The following is a 24,733-nucleotide window of genomic DNA, read 5'->3' on the forward strand; positions in this document are numbered from 1 at the left end:
GAAGTCTCTGGAGCATGCTGTCGTCGATTACCGTAATTATCGTAATGCATGGCAGTAACGAAAAAACGGCTACCTAACGTACCCCAACAGAAGCAGATCAGAAAACAAGGAGGCTTCGTACTAAAATATGAGCAAATATACTTATCAAACAGAGGGAATTAGAAATAAAGGCCTGTCTCTAATATAAACCTGCTTCCAATAAAGGCCTGGTACCCTCTGCAGTTGAGGTAAATAAAGGCCCAGGCCAATATTAGAGGAAATACGGTATTCCTCTTTTGGTTGCGCAATGGATGACGCACTTCCTTTGTGCCGTAAATCGAGCCTTTATTCTCCCGGGAGATATCGTACCCGGTGGCAGACAGAATTGCATAGTGAAAGCGAAGCAATCTAAACGCCGATGGTGTCATTATTCTATAGCCATTACACTGTGCAATCAACATTTACTTCATAATGATAAGTTAAAGCAAAAAAGTTGTCTATAGGGTCTTTAAATTCAATTTGCTGATACCTGCATATGCCCTGTATAAGTAAAAGTGAGATATAACTGAAAGTGAGATATACTGTAACACCTGTGAACTGGGCTCATATTGGTTATTGGTTGTGTGCTGCCTTTAAAGTTAAGTTAATAATTTAAATAAGTTATTAGTTAAATAAGTTAAAAAGTGAGCGCTCTGTTCTCTGTCAGTTCTCGGAAACAGGGTCAGAGTGAGCGCTCCATTCTCTGTTGGTTCTCGGAAACGGTGACAGAGTGTGCGATCTTTCCGTCTCTGGGCTGCTCTCCTCTTCGGTCTCCTCCGTCAGCTTAGCCTGCTTCAGTTGAGCACAGACAAGCAAGACGGACAATGCTGGATACATGTTGTTGCTGAATGTATTTCTGATATGCTTCTGCCTTGGAGACTATTTGTCTGTAAGTAATATGTGTAAATAATTATCAAACACTTGCATTTTTAAGGAATGTCATGTTAGAAACTTTTCTATTGGTTTGCTAAAACATGTGCTCTGTTAGCTAGCAGTTAGCAGTAGCTAGCTTGGTTCACTAATTGACTGTGACTTGTTGCTGTTGTGGTAGTTGAGCTGTGTTTTTTATACAGTACAATGCTGCTCTATACTTTGGTAGGTATTGTGCATTTATGTAGTTATGTGTATAATACTTACCGTCTATTTGGATATGTTAATGTCCGTATACTGATTTATGTTCTTATCTCTGTAATGTTTCAGTTTTACAAACAAAATCAAAAGACCAGAAGAAGAAACAAAACTTCAGTAAAATACAAGAAAAGTCAAGCCTTGTGTGTTTATTGGAGGACTTTTGAATGTTAACTGGCTGTCTAGCTTTGCACAAGAGTACGCGCTGCAAGGGCAGCACAGGTTGTCTCCACTCACCTCACTGTGCTCACGTTGTCTGTTGAGGGCTGCTGGTGGTCTGTGATCTGTGTTCAGGACCCTAGATGTCGGCAGTAAATCTGACATGGCGGGTCAGATCAATATTTTCAGACTGAATCTGTAAATCCCTCATACTACCAGATAATCTTTGTTGACCACTGGTCCCGACCAAGCCTCGGATCGAGATTTACCCTCCGATTGTTGGGATGGAAACATGTGGTGGAAGGTCAATTTAATTTTAAGGTCCTTGGAGAAAAACTTTTGGAACTCACATCCAACAAGTTACTAGCCTAACGTAAAGTCTTATGACCTCAGGCCATGTTGACGGCTACAGCTTTGTCCAAATTCTCTTTTTTTTTTAGTGGCTAATAACATATTACAGTGATTCATTGGATCAAGTGAGTTCCTGTGATATTGTAAATGGTGACATCAGCTGCAGGATAATCTCAGTTACTGTATATGGTTCAGTGTGTAATGCCCCATCCTGTCTAATCGTCTAGTGTGAGCAGATGTACGTTCTCAGCTGTTCTTGGTTATAATGCTATCAGGCCCTGTCCACATGGATATGGATATTTCTGAAATTGCATTTTATTCCTCTCCGTTTTCAAAAAAATTCCTGTCCACACCAACAGTGTTTTAGAAAATCTCTCCGTCCACACGAGAACGCAAAAACGATTTCAAACGTTCACATAAGCATGCCAGGCCAGTAGGTGGCGATAATGTGTCATAAAACTTTATGTCAAACACCACAGAAAAACATTAGGACCATGCGTATTCGGCAAGACACAGAGAGAATACACATAATACTCGTGATTCCTAAAGTTGGAGAGACTTTTCAACTTTTAATGGAGACACGGCGAACAGCACAATGGGGAAATCGAAAACGGTCGGTTCGGACGGACGACGAGATGGAGTTGTTACTTAGGGTTACACTTAGGGTTCCTGACGCATGCTCAATACATATAAAACAACAATTGCCATGCTCAAGTTAAGGTCATGATGTCATTGTTTTCAAAAAGCTCAGTTTCACCGGTCCACACAAATACACGGAAAACAGAGTTTTGAAAAATCTCCACCCTGGAAGGCGTTTTCCTAAAGTTCAGTTTCCAGTGACCTGGAACGGCATTTTCGTGTCTCTGCCACACACACACATGGATAGGTTTTCCTAGAGAGGTTTTGTGGAAAGCTCTACATCTATAGTCTTCTGATAACGTTAGGGGTCAATTCTCCAGGACCGGGCTTAAATAGAGTTCTAATTGTTAGCATTTGTTTTAACCTGTTTGGAGTTAGCTTCATGCTAACTACTCAGTTCTTCATTCCAAACAAACCGGAAACGTAAAACACATCACTTCCTGTGTGCCAGAGGATTTTTCACAGGAAAGACTTTCCCGACATCGGGGGTGCATTCCATTTGGTAACGATTTCACCTCGTCTCCTCGCCTCGTGTCTCTTCCTCGACTCCTCGGTCAAAGGTCACGGAGGAAACGAGGAGAAAATGCGAGGAGGCGAGTGAACCTGGCTTGTCAATTGGAACGTCCTCACACACACCATATTGAACTGATGTCTGATTGAGGCTCCTCCCACGCAGGATGACAGCTGTCTAAATTATTGTAAGGCTCATGTTTTATCCACATAAAAATATTTGACAAAGTTCAGATTAATGTTTAATTCATCAAAATTATGCCAACCTCTAATGAGCCTTGTCTACCTCATGAAAGTAGAACACTTAAAAGAAATCCTAACACCTAAAAAGCGTCCCGTTTCCTGATTTCTGTTTATTCTGGGTTTTTTTAAATTCTATCTGCTGTACATTTTTACTTTGTGAAGTACTTTGTAGCACTGATAAGAAAGATGCTATACAAATGAGATTATTATTGGGCTATTAAAGAAATGTCTGAGCTGATGTGTGTCTGTGCGCTATTGTCCAACTTTTATCCCTTATGCAACTTGGATTAGACGATCATGCAGTATTTGACACCTCACTGGCAATGAACCAAAGTGCTTATTCCTAAATAAATAAATAATTTCCCAAATAACCATAGATCTAGCTGTAAGAGCATAATGTGCGATTTAAACAATGAAATGCTGTTAATGATTTAGTAAGAATTTATTCTCCCGAAGAGAAATTCCATGGCAACACACAAACAATTCACAAGAATGATGAATACAGAATGAGAGACACATCAAACAAACACAGCAAACCAACTGGTGATCCAGAGAAGACACAGAAGTGATTCCAGCAAAAGACAAACGTACCGGCCTTTATCATGAAAATATGTCATGGCAACAGTCATTACACACCGTGACCAAGGTTATGAATATGATGAAAATGGAAACAGAGGTAGGCTACGCCTAAATGGCAGAGACATTTCCTATTTAAATTTTTTTAAATAAATAAAAAAAAATACAAAAACATTAGATCTTGTCTGCCATTCTCTCTAATACAGTTAAACATCGCTCCGTCTGCTGCTCAGCCCGTGCGTCCTCGGCCGCCTCTTCACGGAGAAACCCCAGCAGCGCTCCCTCTCCTCTTCGCCTCTTGGCTGCCGGGGGACCCGAGGAAGCCGCGGAGGTCACACATGGGAGCGGGCGGCAGCATCTGATGGCCCAGGTTGCTCACCAGGGGGACTGGGATCGGGGCTGGATGGGGAGCGCATAGCGGCTGACTCCGGCTGCTGGTCCTCCACACATGAGTCTATTAAAGCGGGAGGGACCACCGATGGTCTCCCGCCGACAGCCTCATGCATGAGGGAGAACCAGGGAAAGGTCGCAGCGGTGTGCTCCCCATCCTCTGTCCCAGTGCCCGGCGCTGGTGACTTGAGGTCCTAAAGAGACGCGCATGGTAAAAGAGTCGCATGTGTGCATTTTATAGGCCATGTCTATGTCCTAATGAACGGATTTCATTCAGGCCTATTAGATCATGGAATGTCATTCATATTAATGATAAATCCTATAAAATAACTCCATATAGGATTCACGTTACTCCACGTTACATCCACCCTCTCTATGCGCTGGAGGATCAGATGGGCGTCTCCTCCTCTGTCCATATAATCACATTCAGAAGCCTTAAGCTCATTTACTTGTGCCTATTTGGGAAAAGTTTGACATCCTACAACTACAACAGATATGTCAGTATATGAACATTTAACGTAACCCTTCATTAACAAATGTTCGGCTAACATTTAAAACCTATGCTGTTTCTGTTTGAAGAATATATAACAAGTTGGGGCTACTTACACCTGTGGATTTTTTTTCAGCCAATGTTGGCACGTTTTCTGATGGTATGGAGGTGGGCTTATATCCGCACGTGCCAATGGTTAATTGACTTCACTCATTATTTCCGCATCGAGGATACACCTGAGTATACTCCGACCACACCTTATTGGAGGACGGAGGCGAGGAGACATGAAGGATCCTTCATGCGTCTTTTAACCAATTGGAACATCCTTAATGATGGCGGCTCATTTTCGGATGCCGAGTCATCGAGGAGACGAGGCCGCGAGGAGGGAGGAGAGGACGCATTTTGGCCAAATGGAACGCACCCCGGGTGTTGAGGCAAAGGTAAAAGCTATCATGAACTGGGTTTTTATTCTATTTTCACAAAGCATCAAAGCAGCAGGGTGAAAGTCTTGATTTTCAGGAACACACACACACAACACATAAAACACAAAATTATTTTCTCTCACATGCATAAACACACATACACTTTCTGTCTCTCACATGTTCATCTAAAATCTTGGTGAAGTCCTTTCTCTCTGTACAGTACTATGTCTCTCTGTGGGTCAATGTCTTTCTCTCTCTCTCTATAGGTCCGCGCTTCTCTGTCTGTTCGGATTTCTAAGCTGACAAATCTGTCTACAGCAGATGTCATAACCAAGGACAAAAACACACATGACAATAGGAAGGGAGGGAAGGATGAAAAGAGGGAAGAAAAAAAGCCCTTGGTTTTTTCAGTTTCATTTCTTTTTACTGCCACACAGCCAGGCAGATGCCATTTGTTTCAGGCAGGCAAAGGGATCATTCTGATATTGCAACACATAAACCTCTTTTCCACCTATAATTGGAGGAATAGTTCACCCGAAAATGAAAATTCTGTCATTATCTACTCCCCTCATGCCAGTTGAAACACGGGTGAAATTTGTTAGTCCATATAACACACCCGGAGGTTGTGTAGCAGCCTTCTCCATAACAACTGAAGTCCGTAGAGACTGATCTTAAGAGTTCCGAAAAGAACAAAAAAGAACCAACAACAAAAAAGAAAAACTTACTCCATACACCTCATGCAGCATAATCCACATCTCCTGAAGCCACAGTGCGTTGAGACTGATATTTACACCATTATTTAGTTTCTTTTCCACAGCTGTTTTTGAAAAATGGTTGCGTGTGCACACACCCAGGCCTGGCGCGGTCATGTGAATCTCCCGGCTTCCTTGTTTACACTGCTACGCATAGGGCTACGTCATGCAAACTGAAAAAGCCCTGCTGAAAGAGCGTTCACTCTGACCTAGCGTAACCTCTTCGGCCTTTGGTCGGTTACCTAGCTGTTGTAGCTTCTCTCCCTAGCTCCGCTATTTAAAAAAGGCATCTAGCTTGAGGCTGAGGTAACCGGCATGCTTAAAGTACAGGGGTTGAAGGAGCAGATGGAGAACACAGCCAATCTGCAACATAAAACACCCTGATGTTCACCATTGTGACGATGTGACTCCTCACGGTCATTGCACAGGTTTTTTTTCCTCTTTTTCTCTTGTTTAGGTCCTTGGACACATAGTTAGAGTTGTATTTTACTCTTAAATATTCATGGTCTGAACAATTACTGTGTATACTTATTCCCATATTCATATGTATATTTTCCAGCCAGATTCTAAATGTTGATTCAGGTTAATTATTTCCATCAGAGCAGTCCTGTCAATATCAAACATTTGGAGTAACCTATGCTAGCTAGGTTTTAGACAAATTGTTTGTTACCAACTTCATCACCTTGATACTGCACCATTGAATTAACCACTTTAATGTCACAAACGACACAGACACATAGAATACTGGTCCATCACTAAACATTTATTAAATCCATCATAGAATAATTACACAGACCATACATACCTCCTCTTGGTTTTCCCACACACCAAAGAGTGCTGCCGGGCGTCAGCACAGATATTGTGATGTTGACTAAAAGTTTACCTGTGTTTTAGGTTAAATTTTATACCACCCTGGACTAGTAAAGTGGTATGGTCCTGGGAGTGGAGGCTTGATTGAGGCCTGTAGTTAAGTAGTCTGTGCTCAGACATGGCAGAGAGGTTGTGGGCACAATGCTGGATGCTCTGTCCCAACTACCAGTTTGTTGATGTGAGCAAACTTAAAGCTGTCTGATTGATATATCGAGCTTGACTTGACAAAGTATGATTAGATGTTTTTCTTTTCATTTTTGTATTGAACTATTCATTTTTGTACGTCATCCTGGCATTTTCTAATTTTTGATTTTCATCCTAAATAAACCGGTAAAGACTGAGCATTCTGGTTTGTCATCGTTCCTGTTGCCTAGGCCCTCATCAAAGTCAGTCATTTACAACCATGTTTTTGAACATTTAGGTTCGCTGTTCTTACTCATTGCTGGCCACGCCCATACGACATGCCCACAAGGTATGCGCCCCAAAACGTCCCCAATGTTATTGAAAACCAATGTCAGGCAAATGGGGGATCTAAGTATAAACACACAGGGTCACAGACAGACACAGACTGATAATGTATCATATATCCTATTTATTTATTGGTATTTTAAAAACTTGCATATTGCAGCTTTAACATGCATCTCTATCCAGATTGTGTCTGGGCCCCATTCCTTGAACATTGTTTAAACCTGTAATAAGTGATATCAGACCTTACAACCAATCTTGAAACTAACATGTGCTATGTGGAGATTTAATTACGACATGATATAAACCAATATCCACACGCGTGGGCCAGCTGTGTTGCTGTTTTCACCTCTTTTCTAAAGATTGTTGTCGAAATCTACACTGGAACAAAGCTCCTCCCGGTCCATTCAGTAGCTTTTAATTTTTTTAAAACTAGATTTGCACCTACCTCACTGTCTAATTCCTGAAAAAAATCCTGAAAAGAGTTCTGGTAATGGTGGAAGCGAGTGAGTAAACTTGTTCAACTAGTAAACTTGCTATCTACCTCTTACTTGTCATTGTGGGACATGTAACCTTCAGCGGGAGAACAATCTGGTAACCGGTGACAATTCTCCGTAGGTACGTTTAGCTTAGCTATTAGCCTTCATGCATGGTCCTTTGCTAGCTTTAATAGTCCAGTGCTAATGCAGGTTCAAATTATTTTGCTCATGCTCATCCGGCTAACTCGAACGCAGGTGGCAGATTGATTTGTCAAACATGGATGTAGTTATCTCCCAGAGGAAAAATGTGTTGCGTAACATCCTCTATTGCTCAGGAGACAAAATGATGATTCTCATTTGTGAATCATTTCAGTTTCTTTTGTTATTCTTCAGTTACTTTTGTCACAGTTGTTTCTCCTAAAAAAAGGAGAAATAAGACAAAAAAAATCGTGATCCATTTGCACTGTTAGTTAACGATCAAATATCGATGTTTGTTAGGCCCAAATATGTTACAACAGCCCCCCACCCCAAAAAAAACAACACCACACATGCGCCACTTAGGGTGACCAAATCCAAATTACCAAATTGCAATAAAAGGTAGGAAACATGTTCATGTGGTATATTCTACATCATAGTCCAACAATAATGGAAGAATTTTACAACTTCACTAAATTAGATTCAGTAGCAGGCCTAACAAATACTCAATTCAATTCAATTCAATTTGCTTTATTGGCATGAAAGTTTACAAACAATGTTGCCAAAGCATGCAGGTAGAGTGTGTGTGTGTTTGTGTGTGTGTGCACATCTGTGTGTGTGTGAGTGTGTGTGTGCTGGGTTAGCACTCCATCATATAGTAACAAATACTACAAATAACAAATACTCACTGTTTGGCAATGGCAAGAGAGTTAAGGCCTTATAGTGCAACAGGCTATATAGGCTACAACCATAAATAAATGTGCTATATTGGCAATAGAACATTCAGAGTAACATTTATCAATGCTAACGTGCAATTAGAAGTGCAATTAGAAGTTAGAATTTAAATTATTTCTTCACATTAATGAACTCAATTCACAGTGAACAACCTGATTCGTTTTTACAAACACAAGGAACAAAACATCTTAACTGCTCAGGCACTGCGGGTCTAGCCTCACTTAAAGAGCCTACACTCTAAAAAGTAATGCCTTTCTCTAACTTATAAAAAGTGAGGTAAGTGGTTGCATTGGACTTTTTGAGTTGAGTCAACTTCAAGGCTTTTTTAAGTAGAATGAACACTGTAACATTACTTAACATGAACCCAGCAAAATCAGGTTGAGTTAACTAATACTACTGATATTACTTAGTTAGATGAACTTAATTTTCTTGGTAAAGGTAACTCACTTGCACATGGTATTGAACTTAATTAAAATGAGTACAGGTTACTTGTAGCAACCTATAAATAAGTTTGATGAACTTAAATTTTCTTAGTAAAATGAACCTAATCACACATGTGAATGAACTCCATTAAATTGAGTCCAGGCTACAACCTCTGGTGAATAAATTATGCTGCATTAATTTCTCTAAAAGTTTTGTTGTTATAATTTCTATATCCCAAGCACTACATTTTGATTAACTTTACATAAATAGACATTCCTGTCAATAACAATAACAATTTCAAATTAAGAAGAACAAGATGGAAAGACAGATTTAAGATTATAACATTTATTTAACTCTTAACAACCCACTGTTTCAAAGGTTTCACTTCTAATGGTACCATTGATTGCAAAACAGGCCATAAATGTGGCCATAAATGTAAAAAAAATAAAAAATATACCAAATTCTTTCAAGAAATGACTTTCAAGTGTATGTGCATTTTGAACTAGGGCTGAACAATGAATCGAAATATCCAAAGCCAAAACTGCAATGTTTTGATAAAGGTAAATGCAAGACATAACAGCATCACATCGAATCACATTGAAATTGCAATATCTGTCAAAATAATTTCAGTAAGTATGATTTTTTTAACCATATTGTTCAGCCCTATTTTGAACAAACATTATTTTTAAAGAACTGCTGAATTGCGCACACAATACTGTTGAGTATCTACCTCATGAGGTAATGACCGGTACAGAACACAGTTAAGTCCATTTTCATTTAAGGCACATTAGAATGAACACAAAAGGAAAATGCCAACTGAAATTCTATTACATGAGTAACTTGCCAAAAGACAAATTATTTTCAACAAATGTAACACGCCAAACTGAAAACAGTCAACTGTCAAGTCAGTTTTAAGGCACAAAAATTAAATGACTGAAAAGGAAAATCTGATCTGACATTAAGTTTTTGGTAAATGTAAATAGTAGGAACTAAATAGTATGAAATGGTAGTAGAAATAGTATAAGTTGAATTAAGTATGAGAGTATCAGAGACAAATATTTATATCACCCTAAAGATTGCACATTATGCTATTATGTTACAGTACATATCAATTGGTAGTCTCACCTACCAAGGTGAGATAACTTGCATTTTTTTCTAATAATGGCAGATAGTGGCAGATGGCATTGAGAAGTCATTTAAGACAACTTGTTGAGGAGATTTGTGTATTTAGATGATGGTTTAGGGCGCATGGGGTCCATTCCAACAAAGAGCCTCTGATATGTCTCAAAAGTGTGCACCAGTTTTGGTGGATACTTAAGTTCCAGGGCATAGGTAAGTCCAAAGAGAAGGCAGCATGCTTTTGACAGGTTGGTCAGACCTCTGACCACTGGATGTCCTTCTATGATGATGCCGATGGCATTGGGCTGATGGCACACGTACATTTTCATCGGGCAACTGCTGAGCTCGGCGTGCACCTCGGTTTTATCACGACTCTATTGGTGGAGACAAAGAAGAATAAAGAGTTTGGTCAGAGAAACAGGTAATGAGATAAACAGATCAGACAGGTAATAAGATAGATCAGACACAAAGTCAAAATTGTACCACTGTTGCTAAAGGGGACGGATACTTCATTACACAGTTACACTAGTTGACAGCAAATGTCAAAATCAATCTCATATAGCACTTACTGCCAGTGTAATGTTAACAACACCAAATTGCAGTTATGTTTTTGGATCACTGGATCTTAAGTTTGTTTAGCTTCAATTCCTTTGCGTTCAAGTCTGAGTCACCAAAGTTGAAGACCCCATTACCAGTGTCCCAGTCACCTGTAAGCTACACATCCAAGTCAATTTTCAAGTTGGTTTCCAGTACTCCAATCTGGAATTCCAAGCCATGGACCTAAATACTACAGCATTGGCAAACAGCATCTGTAAGTATGCCTGCTGTGTTGGCCAATCTTAATTTGCCATGACAATGGCATGGAGTGTGGGTATTGTACTATCGTGATCTGGCATAAGTGTTGTCTTTTCCTGGTTTTAAAGGCTGCATTACAATAAACAGATGCAATTTTCTGTTCTTTGCCTCTACCTGCTTTGTCATCACATTACTAATGACTGTTCATCACTAATCTACAGTGTGTAAATATCTTTTGGGAGCAATGATAATCATCCCTATAATAATATCACCACAATATCAATACATTAAGACATTCACTTAAAAATACTGATCAAAAACAGGTGATCAGTTAGACTGTTGATCAGACAGATAGATACGTAGCTTTAAGCCTAACGCATACGTGGTGGTCACTGATGAGTTCTTCTTGTCTCTCCCCCATTTTGCATGGCCAACTCATTTTTACCTATACCAAAATAAATGATTCATATTGATTACATCTTAAGCCAATCTCCATCAAACACACTACCCGTTCAACAAATATGATAATCCTACTCTATCAGTTGCTTATCAGTCTGCCCACAGGTATGAGAGTTGTATTTAATGCGTTTTAAAGGCAGACTTTGCAGTTTCAAATGGGAAGGCACACCACTTTGTTTACTAATGTTAAGGATGAGACTGATAAAAGGATAAAACCCCTCAGGTTCATGCCAAGACTAATAACCCATAGAATTAATTTAACACTTTTAAATGCCTGTCTTGAATCTAATGTTTTGATGTCAAATGTTCACAAAAAATTAAAACAATGGAGCGATAAGCTCTTATAATTTGGGTTATGATGGGGTAGAAGAGTTGTCCTGAACTCCTGAGGCATTTCTAAGTTCTATTCTTTTGAGAATTGAGTGGCATTCATCATTCTTTACCAGATCATAACAAGGTGGAGGCCCTCCCCTTTGAAACTGCATAGTCTGCCTTTAACAACGTTTAAAACGTATTTTTTCACTAAGCAATTTTTTCCTTATTCAAATAAGCATTGTAGGTTAAGCATTACAGTAAGTACTATATATTTGGTCCAATGCAGAGGTAAGTTTTAGATAGGAATGGTAAATCATTAACTACATGATTTTATTAACAGTTTGCTTTAGGTTAGGTAGCAATAAATCTACTGTAATGATCACATCTGCCTTCTAGTGGTGGTTTGTACACATAAAAACTATTAGTCTTTAGAATTAAAATGTAACCTTATGGAGCGCAGACTATTTTTTGCGATTTTACTCATGTTTTACTTATTTGGGAATAGATATAGCTGTAATTGCTCTATTGGCAAATTAGGTACCAGTGCCCACTTGGATACCAAGAGCTTAATCAATCTGAAGTTCCTCTTACCTGTATCTGCAGTTTGATGAATCCAGACTGAAGGGAACAAAAGTGCTTGGGTATCTAAATACAAGGAAAAAGCATGTTAGAATATGGTTAAAGAGTTTCTGCAGGCATCAGTGGTAAATGTAATGACTTACTTAAGTAATAACTTTAATAGTTTCAAACCCACAACACTCGACATCAGACAGTCAGCTACTGCTAACTTACAGTAAGTTGACATTAGCTAGCGTTAGCATTAACTAGCGTTAGCGTCTTTTGTCTAGGGGTTTTATCTTAACCGTTTATGGTTCTAATTTCGTGTACAGCCACACACCAAGTTTCCTGCTTGGAGGCAAAACAAGGGAAGCGAGATGGCAGACATAATGAAGAGCACAAGTGCATAAAATTCACTCTGACTGAAACGTGATAGCTAACTTAGCTAATAAGGCATACTTTAGCTAGCATGTCTGTAGCCTGTCTGTATTGAATCTCACTTAAATCGGCTTGGCTTAGCCTACATTAAATTTTACGGGCTTCGCTTCGGGTTTCTGTTTTCAGTGTAACGTTAGGTTGCGTTAAACACGGTGACAGAACCGTGGTCGATAGCCGGCCGTTGCTTACAGGGCCAGGTTGGTTAGCACCGGGCAGCTAACTTAGCTTGCCATGTGTGCAGGGCAGCTAGCTACAGATTTGCTTAGCTAACGTTAGCTGCCGAACGGGACCTCTCAAGTCATCGGTTTAGCGAGACTTTACATCACCAATCATTCGGCTAAAATCGCTCAATTTACCGCTTTATCCAGGATCCATAAAATTCTGCAGCGGCGAACAGAGTAGGCTGTAGTGCCAAGCAAGCTGCTTGATACCTGCCCGGGTAAAGTTACCTGTCCCGCCCAGACAGACACGTTGCAGCACAATGCATCAGGGGAAAAGTGATAATGTCAACTATTTTTTATCACATTTCATGAACACAGCAACCACATCGACATAAATGTCAACTCACTTTTATAACATTTCATGTACACAACAATCACATAGACATAACTACTCAAATAAATGGTGATAGTTTTATTTAAAATATATTGTTGTATATATACTGACACATTTTAAGTAAAGGGAAAGCATATTGATACTTTTTAGGATAAAACAAATAAAATAAACTAGATCACAACTATTTAAAGTATATTAAACCTACATGATGGATGTAGCACTTACTACAGTGTAAAATGCAAATACAACTAAGCATTAAAATTTAAATTCAGTGCAAAATACCGACAACCTTTAAGCACCGTGGAGAGTGTATACTGGCACCTGTCAAACTCCTGACCTAATACAGCCCTGTTGGGACTGACACAACACTGCATGGGATGTCAGTCCCGGGTCCCTGCATAAAAAACCTAGAATGTAGATGGAACAGAAAATTTCCGGCGTACCGGCCAAGGTTCACAAATCGAATTTTGCCAATCTGACAAGCTTTCTGGATTCCTTGAAGCCTTATCTGTTGAGAGGGTGGATCATATTGTGTGAAAGTATTTGCAATAAAGTATAAAATCTCACCTTTGTGTGGCTTGTCCTGTTTTCGTATGCATGTCTTAAAAATGGCTGCCACTCTTCTTCTACGCTTATTCCCTTTGCAGCGAGCTGGAAAACATGCTCTTTGCTGCCCTCTCTGGCCGCTGGAAATAACACCCGTTTTATCCGCTGTTTACACACATTCACCAGAGAATACACGCGTCAACTTCCATTTATTTGCTCATTCGCTTTTTAGTTGTTTTTTTCTGGTAATTTATAACCGATGGCAGAGGCAGATCTGACAGCAAGCAATGACAGATGCATAAATTGCCAGAATATATTTGAGAGACAAGGCAAAGGTTACAACAGGAGATCCGTGTTGTCTATAGTCAGTCCAACCACATCAAAACTTGACTTTCCGGGCTTCCCCAAAAGACAAAACTTTTTTATGTAGTAAAACTGTGTGTCTATTTTAAGGAAGAGAACAGTGCCTGTCGGCAAAAAGAGAAAATTCACCTTCTCCTGTAAAAAGAAGTAGTCCTCTGACAAGGTCTCCTGCTTTTAAAATGACAGTTGTCATTGACCCAGTGCATACCACTGCAGCTAGGCCACCATCATCGCTAGGATGCTCACATTTGGCCTCGAGCAATCCTCCAAGGCAAAGACGACGACCTTGTGGTAAAGGACCATTGGCAAAGGCGTTTTATTATTTGAGTCATAAATACGAGAACGTCTTCAAACAGCTCATAATGACTGTGAATGGGAAGGCTGCATTTTTGAGGGTGTGCTCAGCACTCATAAATGGAGAGGTAAGTCTATACTAGTATTAGTTTAAATATGACTTACATAATAATAATCATAACAGCAATGTAAATGCCTTAATATTAATATTACAAGTAACAATAATATATTATTAGTAGTAACTATTATAACTATTATAAATACTAATGTAACTGCTCTTATTACTTTTATAGCTACAACATATTTGATCATTTAAATTACATTTGAGTAATAAGGTGACAATGCCACTTTTTTTTCCATTTAGAGGAAAGAACTAATATCAGACAAAGATGGGCCTTTCCATAAGAAACCAATCCCAGGGGTCTTAGAGTCATTCTCCTGGCCAGAAAGTGTGACATGGGGAGAAGAAAGGGCACCAGTCACGCCTACTTGTATGAGGGCTATTTTTCCAAATCCAAATAAGATAAAAAATCAATCAATCAAGTGATGGATGACAAAAGGAGGTATGTAACCTACACATACTTGGTGTTAACTACTGCAATTACATTGCCACATAAACAACACTTGATTTCTGTTTTCTAGAGTAATGACAGAGGAAGAGGCCAAGGATCTTGTTGACAAAAGATTGGGGGTGGTACTTTCCATTGCCCTCTTCACAGCATGCCATACAAAAATGTTTTTTTTTTCAAGCATGCACTGGTATAGAGATGTGGAGGCAAGGATGCTCCCAGAAGGTGTTCTTTTCAATGAATGGTCTAGGAGTAAGCCAAAGTTTGAAATCAGCCAACGGGCATGTTGACAGACTGCTCTTGGATCATGATAAAGAAGTGAAACAATGGGAAAAAAAAGGTGGAGGTAAGGGAAAACAATTGTGAGCTTAATTTCCTTGAGATTTTGTTTAATGGTTTATGACAAGCATAACAAGCAGTTGTTAGATATGGTGGAACATAGTTATAACATGAAACATAACATTGACTATGTATAGTATTTTAAGAAACATCTACTTACTTAATTAATTAAAATACATAGTAAAATTCGTACAAAGTTTTTGAAATAACAGTGAATTGTCATCTGACACTTTACTTTTTGCTCAGTCTGTACCAACACAGAGAAGGCTGTTCCAGAGTGACAATGCAAATAGGGGGATGTGTTATTCTCTAACATGGGACAATGTGCAGATATAAAATACATTTCCATTACTCTAACTTTTTAGATCTTTCATGCATAATGAAATTTACTGCTATGACCTCAATGAAAAAAACAAAATCTTACTTCAAATAGTACTTTAGAAAAGAGCACACTCTTTCCATACAGCAATATTTCTGAAGGCAATTTTTTTTTTAAAGTATAAAAAAGTCATGTTGAGGTTCCTCATGACCAAATTAATGACAATTCTCTTAGCCTAAGTACAGGGGGGAGTAATTCTTCTCTCCCAAGTTAGTAACTACTTATAAACTACTACTACTAGTACAGATAAACACCACAGGGACATTGTCTTTAAAAAGGGCACTTACAAGGCAACTAGCTTATACATTGAGTATACATGCTACTTCTTTGCAGATGTTGTCTCATGCCAAACATCAAAGCAAGGATCATGGGAACAAGTTTAATCTGTGGGCATTACGATTTGCTCACAAAAACGGTGAACTTCAACCACCTCCAGGGGCCAGCACAAAAAGCAGTTGATGTATCTCCTCTCCAAATCCTCCCCTCTCCAAAGGTAGTTGCCTAGCTGATGGAAAAATTGAAATAACATGTTAGATATTCATTTTGTTTCTATCTGACATATCCAAACCCTGCTACGATTTTCTATGACTTAGGTATTTCTTTTTTTATCATTATTCAGGATTACACCTCGTTGCAGAAACGTATGGTTATACTGGTCATGAGAATTCTGGCAGACATTTTATCTGCGCTCGAGGGCCCCAAGAGAAAGATTGAGAGACACATCCCTCATTTGTACACAGACAAGATGAAAGAGAAAAGCACCGTAGTAATTATACATGTTGTAATAACACTAAGTGCTCTATGAGGTATTTGGTCACTGGGTGTAGAAGGAGTTCTATTTATGTTTAATTGATTATTTCATTTGTACAGATCAGTCTTGGTGTAGTGACTGCAAACCCCACTACGACTGATGGAGTTTTGGAGATCATGGATGGTCTACATTCATATGTGCCAACAGTCAATGACAAACCATATGAAATCCTTTGCTGTGGTGATGGCCTCAGCATTGAGCGAATGGTATGCTGTCGCCGTTCACGGTGCAACAGAAGTACTGCTGCTACAAGACTTGAGGGTCTCATTGAAGCTCCACAGGAGTTTCATAAGGATATAATACTCCTGCAGGTATGAGATTTTTGAAGGTTATATTTTTGCATTTTAGGGACATTAATTTTTTTCCATTTGCTCGGATGAATTCAAACTGTTAGATATTTGTGTGTGCCTTTTAGCTTGTGAATTATGTAATATATTATTACTTTCAGGACAGTATGAATCTCCTGTTCACTCAGAAGAGTGAGTCTGCTTGAGGGACTCTGTCTCAAATAAAGGCATACTTTGCACACAAATCTTTACGGAAAGATGTAAAGGACAACATTCAGCACACTTGGAACTTCTTTCAGGTATGAGACACAAATTAAAATGATTTCCATTGCCATTTACTGACTTCAGTGAGAGTTTCAAATGTGTATGTCTCAATTTGTAACCCTTTATCATTCCATAGTTTGTTACAGCAGCATATGTTACACTGCTGGCTACCAACCTGTGCAACATCACAAGTGTTGACCAGACTCCTTCAGACTACCCTGAAGACCCTGAGGCACAAATGGAGTGGTTGACTGCTCTTTCACAGAAGGTGGTGGACTGGGTATGGCTGGCCCCTGATCCACAGGACATAAAGACTGCTGCAGCGGTAGCTGCCACTGCCGGGGATCATGCCAAATATCCTTTCTGTTACTGTGAAGAAGGTAGAGTATGATTTATACAAGTAATTTTTGGTCACATTTTTGTGTTTCTATTGTTGTGAAGTTTCTTTTGACATCCTGTTTCCTCAAAAAACTATGGTGCAATATCCTTTATTCCTATTAAGCCTCCTATTAAACCTCAGTCGCATGTCATGTCCCCTCTATCATTACATTAATGCGAAATGAGCCTCATATATTAAAATAAGAAAAAATACAGCCTACACCAATACATCTGTCTACTACTAATGTATTACTTTATAAACCAATCCATTCTTACCTGTATTGTCCCCTATATTTCTGTTCATTTCTGTCACGATAGACAAAGAGGAGGAAATGGTCCAATGTTGCAGCAGCCTCTGTGCCAGTCAATGGTTCCACCTCTCATGTGTCATACTTGATGTTGCCCCTTCACCCACCGATGACTGCAGTAGCGGAGCGACCGCGGGGGCAGAGGGGGCGACCGCCCCAGGGCCCACGCTCAGTAGGGGCCCCCCTGGACCGCAACAGCGGGGCCAGCCCTATAAACGCGAATGTCTGTCACTGACTGACTGAGCGATGAAGTTACACCATTGGTCGGCTGTGGCACGTGGCACATCCATACACAGTGCAGCCATATACTAGGTTTTGACCTAGTCTTGTTCATTATAGCCTAATTTACGTGTGTCCGTGAACCATTCCCATCAGCAGCGCCAGTGCCGAACGAAGTTTCAGCTGCCTGAGGCTCATTAAGAGCTATTTGCGTTCGTGCATGGATGAGGCCAGACTATCCAACCTCACTTTGCTGCTTGTTGAGTGGAACATAAACATTGATAAAGACAAAGTGGTTGGCAGGTTTGCCAAGTTTTAAAAAGGGACCATCATGATATGTACAAAGTTCGTTAACCTGTTTGGATTATTTTGTTCTATGGAGGATGTTACACAAATGGACTACACTAAACTACAGCAGGCTGAGCAGGGACAACAACTGGTGAGTGAAACATCCATAATTAGTCTTTATTAACTTAAATTTTGGTTATGAAGAAATCAGTCAGAATGTTAGATTAATCTGTTGTTCAACTCCATGCTTACCGCATCTCGGCACCTATCTGTGTCACTGCCTGTGGTGTTACTGTCTACTTTGTATTTGAATAAGCCTTGTAATTGTTATAGACCGCCGTGTCTATTTTATATTTGAATATGCCTTGTATAGTGTTGTAGACCGCCGTGTCTATTTTATATTTGAATATGCCTCGTATAGTGTTTGTATAGTGTATAGTATAGTATAGTGACAGTGACAGCCTGTCGCTGTCTGTGTGGTGGTGTCGCTGTGGTGCTGAACCGCGCGCTGTACTCGGTGCTGAAACATTTGAACGCGACTGGCAACCTGTTTTCTTTTTTTTGTTCTTCAGAACAAGCTTGTCTGACAAAGTGGCTCTGGCTTCACTGTATGTTTTCTTATACATTGGCTTGCTTCGCTCAATAAGTGACAATTTGTGTTTATGGATAGAATAGGATAGGATAGGATAGGATATATCAGCTATTTTACAGTTGTGAATTTTAAAATGACTTTATCAGAAGGGCCCCTCGAGAATGCTCGGCCCCTCTGTGCTGAGAGTCTAGCTCCGCCCCTGGATGACTGGTATTGCAGCGAGGAGTGTGAGCTTGATGGCAGCTACATTTACTGCCATGAAAGAAGAGGTGGAGAGATGATCCAGTGCTCCCTCCAAGAAGACTGCAAGCGCTATGAGTGGTACCACATACAGTGCTTAAGCCCTGAGGAACAGACAACGGCCATACAAGGTCAGCATATTTAGCGCATGTTTTCAAATTATAGCCTACTACAGTGAGAACATCACAGTAGCTGTAGATTAAACAGTTGCACTACTAACCGGGTGGCGAACCTCCAGGGGAAAGCAGGAGGAAACATTGGCCTTGATTTGGTCAACGAATTCCTCAGTAATGAATTCAAAGGTGTGGGCATAAGCGTCATTAGTGTCTAATCAATGCGTCTTTACAAAAAATATTCTAAACACATGCAGAATAAAAAATATACATATTTTACAAACATAAGCTAATACATATACAAACATACATTCACACATTTATATTCCAATATCATATTTGTGCAGTTATTGTTAATGTAAATGCTGAGTTATTGTCATGTTTAAAGAATAATTTTGCATTTTCAGAGATGGTCCAACGTTCCCGTGGAATGTACACTGACAAACAGATACAGCGCGGTGCTGATATGTCAGGTGCATTTGGAAAGGATCTGGACCGCCTATTTACAGTTGCTGGCATCGGTAACTTTGTGTCCCCACAAACTTTCTCTGGAGCTTCACAAAAGCGTAGGCAAGCAACAGATGTGGCGCAGTTTGTGTCTGAGTATGGGAAGGATGGCTTGTTTGCCTACCTTCCTGGTAGGTCCCACCACGGTTTCAAAGGATTTACTTACCCCAGAAACATCAGGGATCCACAGAGGATGGGAGAGCTGATGAGGAGCTTGGCAGAGGACATGGATCTGTGGAGGGACATGTTTAAAACATAAAAAAGCTCTTCAAGGGATTAAAAAAAAAAAACAAGTTAGAAATTTCTAAAATTTCACTGACCTCTGTTATCACAGACACAGCAACAAGAGGGTTTCTCACAAGCCGACTCCAGGGATTCCCTCCCCATTTCATCCAGATAAAAGTGCTCCAGTATGGTTCTCCTGAGACACTTCTTAGCAGAGTCGGTGGCTTGACAAATTACTTCCCTCATGCTCTTCTCCACCTGTTTGGCGTACACCAAATGTGGGTAAATGTATATAATGGCCTTCCCTCTGAGGCCATCTCTGGCGCATCGGCCAACCTCCTGCCAGTAATTCATGATGCTGTTTGAAGGTCCCCAGTGTACAACAGTGCAGACATCCGGAACCGGGACACCTAGGCCAAAGGCAACTGTTGCAATCACACATCGGATTACACTGTCACTGCTGGTGAATGTGGAGACAATCTTCTGTTGTGTGACAGCATCACTTTGCCCATGGTACATGTCTACGATCGTGTTGTCTGTCCTATGGTCATTGTCCACCCAGGCATGATCTCCAAGCACTTTCATGATAGTGCCATAGCATCTTGTGACTGCTACGATGGTGCTGTTGTGAAAATCATTTTTTTGTTAAGTCGGAATATAACTGATAAACAAAAGTAATAAATTCCAAAATCATTTTGATAAACATGTCAAATTCTTTAACACTGCAAATTGACCATTCCCAATCAGCAAAACTTTTAAGTTATGAGACTTGCCTACAGTAGATGATGAATTTCCTTGCTTGTCTGCCATTGTCCTTAAAAGAATAGTTCACCCAAAAATGAAAATTCAGTCATTATCTACTCACCCCCATGCCGATGGAAAGTCGGGTGAAGTTTCTTAGTCCACAAAACAGTCCTGGAGCTTCACAGCAAAACAGCGTTGCAGCATTCTCCTAAACAACCGAAGTTGCTGGGGACTTGTCTTAAAACGTAAAAAAACAACCGAAAATAACCCATAAAATGGCTCCATACAGCTCGTCTGGCTTAATCCAAGTCTCCGGAAGCCCTGAGATCCCAAGTTGACTTGAAAAGACGTCATTTACACCCTTTTTTTAGACTAAATCTTCACTGTAGCTGAGCTCAAAGCCTCGTTCACGTTAGCGCGCACCTCGTCTGAAGTGGGTGCACGAGCTCAAAGGCGCATACATGCACTGGATTGGATTACGCCGGACGAGCTGTATGGAGCCATTTTATGGGTTTTTTTCGGTTGTTTTTTTACGTTTTAAGACAAGTCCCCAGCAACTTCGGTTGTTTAGGAGAATGCTGCAACACTGTTTTGCTGTGAAGCTCCAGGACTGTTTTGTTGACTAAGAAACTTCACCCGAGTTTCCATCGGCATGGGGGTGAGTAGATAATGACTGAATTTTCATTTTTGGGTGAACTAATCCTTCAAGTTCTTTGACTAGCCAATCAGCCTCCTTGGCTAAGTCACATGTTTGACTTTTTATAATGGCTAAATGGATGCTGGGGCTTTTTAGGGATAAAAAAAAGAAAATTCTAAGTGTTTCACTTTGTCAAACTAATATTATTTTGCACATATGTTAAAAATGTTATTACCGGTTGGGCAGTAGACATGTGGTACACTCAAAATGTGTAATCACTTTTGTGTTTATTTTTGGAATTATTGTTTACATATTATTATTAGTATTATTGTTATTATTTTAAGTATTGTTGAGTACTTTATTTTTGCTGGTTGTAACAAGCAAAACCATTTCAGTATTGAGGTTGAGACTCAAAGTAATTAATTTCACATTTGTTGCGAGACAAGCCTTAGTTTATTAGGAAAGAGAAGAGTGGAACCAATGAGCCGTGGTGGTGTCGCGCCCCGGTTTCCTAAGGTGAGGATGTACGGAGGAAAATTGGGAAGAGAAATGCGTGGTTTGTGTCTTCATTCCTTTGAACGTTTCATCTGTTTTTCAGGTCAGTACACTGTGAAAATCACAAAGAGAACTACCTCCTAAAGCTAAACTTTATGTAGCACGAGTGTGATGAGTTTAACGGATTTGAGTGTTCAGCGTCGAGTTTAAAAGAAAAGAAGCGTGAGAGTGTAGAGCTGCGTACGGCGGCATTGTTAGAAAATGGCGATTGTCACGTTGTGAGCGGAGCACATCATTAACATGAGTGTGTACATTGTATAGCGACATTTTCAGTGCTGGGGCTCTGAACACCTGACAGATATTTTGAATAGGGTTATTTCTGTGGATAGGATGCTAATAAGATTTGTGAACAAGTTCATTGCAGAAATGTACTTAGTTAAAGTTTAAGGTGTGAATCCTCAATTTTGTGAGTTTGAATCGAACTGATACTGTATTTTGAGTTAAGTAACATTCCCTATGTGACGTGTTGAATGTTTTGGAATGAGAACAGTCTTTTAAACTACTACTAAAAGTAGCTTAGAGTGAAAGTATGTTGATTTATGTTGCTCAGTGAATTAATAGTACATGTGAGGTGTAACTTGATTTAATTGCACTATGTGATAGTAGCCATGGAACCAGCACAGATGCTGAAAAGATGCACTTGAACAAATAGTAATGTTCATTTGGTTAAAAGAGTGTGGTGGAACTGACAATGAGTTAAGAAGGAAGAAAAAAAAACATATTAATGTACCTTATTGAAAAGTAAGGACAGTGAACCAAACAATGGACATTGAAACAAAGAGACACTATTGCACTAGGGAAAGTTTTGAATATTTATTTCATGTTTTCACAATTTTGTAATAAAGAGAGGAAAATTGGAAAGAGAAATGCGTGGTTTGTGTCTTCATTCCTTTGAACGTTTCATCTGTGTTTTTCAGGGAGCTGAAAGGCATTGAACCCAAATCATTTGTTACTGTGGTACTAGTCTTGGTACCCGTAACAGACACAATGTCAGTACACTGTCTTGACAGGTGCATTCTGTCAAGAGTGTCGTCCACCAGTTCCTTTGTTGCTGTTGCAGACAACATCAGGACTGGACATGTTAGCACACTCCGCAGACGAGGTATATTGGCATAGTCCTCTCTGAATGTTGTTCCCCTGGAAAATGAGACAAACTTATTATCTACACAGTAGGCTACTCGCATCACACTACATTCAGGCGTAATTCCCAGTATCTTAAGTGTTTGTAGTAGAAGGTTTTTTTAAGCATGAAGTTGCCATGTCCACTTTTCAACTCACTACCATAAATATGAGATTTCACAATAGAAATAATACATTGAAACAACAATAATGCAAGTCATAAACATACCAAGTAGTCATGCAATGGACCTCGTCAAGAGCCAAAAGGCATATTTTTTGTTTTGAAGATTTGATCCAGGACCACCACATAATGATGAAGATGCATTCAGGGGACATAAACACCAATGATACCTCTCTGTTGAGAATGCCTACAGAAGTTGAGAAATCATATTATTTTTTCCATAAGAATGATTAATATAAAGTCCAGGTTATGTGCATATTTGATTTAATTCTATATTAACAATAATAAAAAACTTTGTTCATACTTTTGATTGTGTGTTTGTCCGTTCCTTTAGTAACCGCGGCACTGGTAATACCAGCCTTCATCCAGATATTGACCTGGTCTCCCATCAAAGCCTTCAGTGGGCTGATTACCAGGACAACATGTTTTTCTTCTGGTTGAACCTTTAATCAAGATAAAATAGTATTTACACATGTAATATTAGTGGTCTAAAAAGTCAACACAACCTTTACTAAAAACGTTATACCTGATATACCTTTCTCTGGTAAAACTAAAAGTTCTGGATTTTTAAATGTCTCTCATCTCTCTGAATGTACTTCAGTCAAAAGTAAAAATACACATTCTGTATTGTATTTTAGTCATTTCAGGATTATAACCTTGAAAACTTAAAAGGCGAAGGCCAGAAATTTAAAGAATTTACATTTGTCATGTAGAGTAGCCTACAACTACACCTATTTCAAAATGTGGGCTAGGCCTACTTGCGGGTCCAGTCCATACTACAATTGTAAAACAAATAGAAAACCACCAACCAAATAAAAAAAAAAAAAGTAAATATAACTTCTTTTTAAATGTTTGTAAATGTTTGTCATAAAAGTCGGTTTTTATCTACAAATCAAACTCCTTCATACGGAGCCCCTCTGGGGTCACATTGTAGAAAAAAAAACTTGATGTGTAAATCCGTGTGAACGAATTTCTAAACTGTGCGAACGGATTTCTAAACCGTGCGAACGGATTTGTAAACTGTGCTAACGGATTTCTAAACCGTGCCCTCGAATTCACAATCCGTGCGAATGGATTTGTAAACTGTGCGAACGGATTTGTAAACTGTGCTAACGGATTTCTAAACCGTGCCCTCGAATTCACAATCCGTGCAAACGGATTTGTAAACTGTGCGAACGGATTTGTAAACTGTGCGAACGGTGCGCACGGTTACATGCACACACATGCTTCTCTTCTTCAGCGAATGGACCTGTCTTGCATGGACCGTGGTGACCACATCCACCAAGTAAGTTCAATGTTATCTAGATTTAACGGCAGATTTAACGAGAGTGAAATTAGTTAAATTGCTTTGTGTTTTTGGAGTTTCACAGCTTTTATGTGTAATTTAGCATTTATTGTGCTTTTCACCTGAAAACCAACATTGAAATGAGCAGTCAAGCAGCTAATGTTAGCTAACATCATGTTAACGTTAGCTACCTTCCCAAGCTTGTGTGGTTTGGACGTTTCACAGCTTTTATTTGTGTAACTTTGCATTTATTGTGCCTTTCACTTGAACACCAACCTTTGGGCAAACGGTCAAGCAGCTAATATTAACGTTAGAGTTGCCTTCCCAGGCTTGTTAACCAAACCTTGTGTCAACATGATGGCTATAACGTTAAAACTGTCATACAATTAGGTGCTAGCTACTGTGC

This window comes from Centroberyx gerrardi, chromosome 20 (assembly GCF_048128805.1).
Source record: "Centroberyx gerrardi isolate f3 chromosome 20, fCenGer3.hap1.cur.20231027, whole genome shotgun sequence".
Taxonomy (NCBI): domain Eukaryota; kingdom Metazoa; phylum Chordata; class Actinopteri; order Beryciformes; family Berycidae; genus Centroberyx; species Centroberyx gerrardi.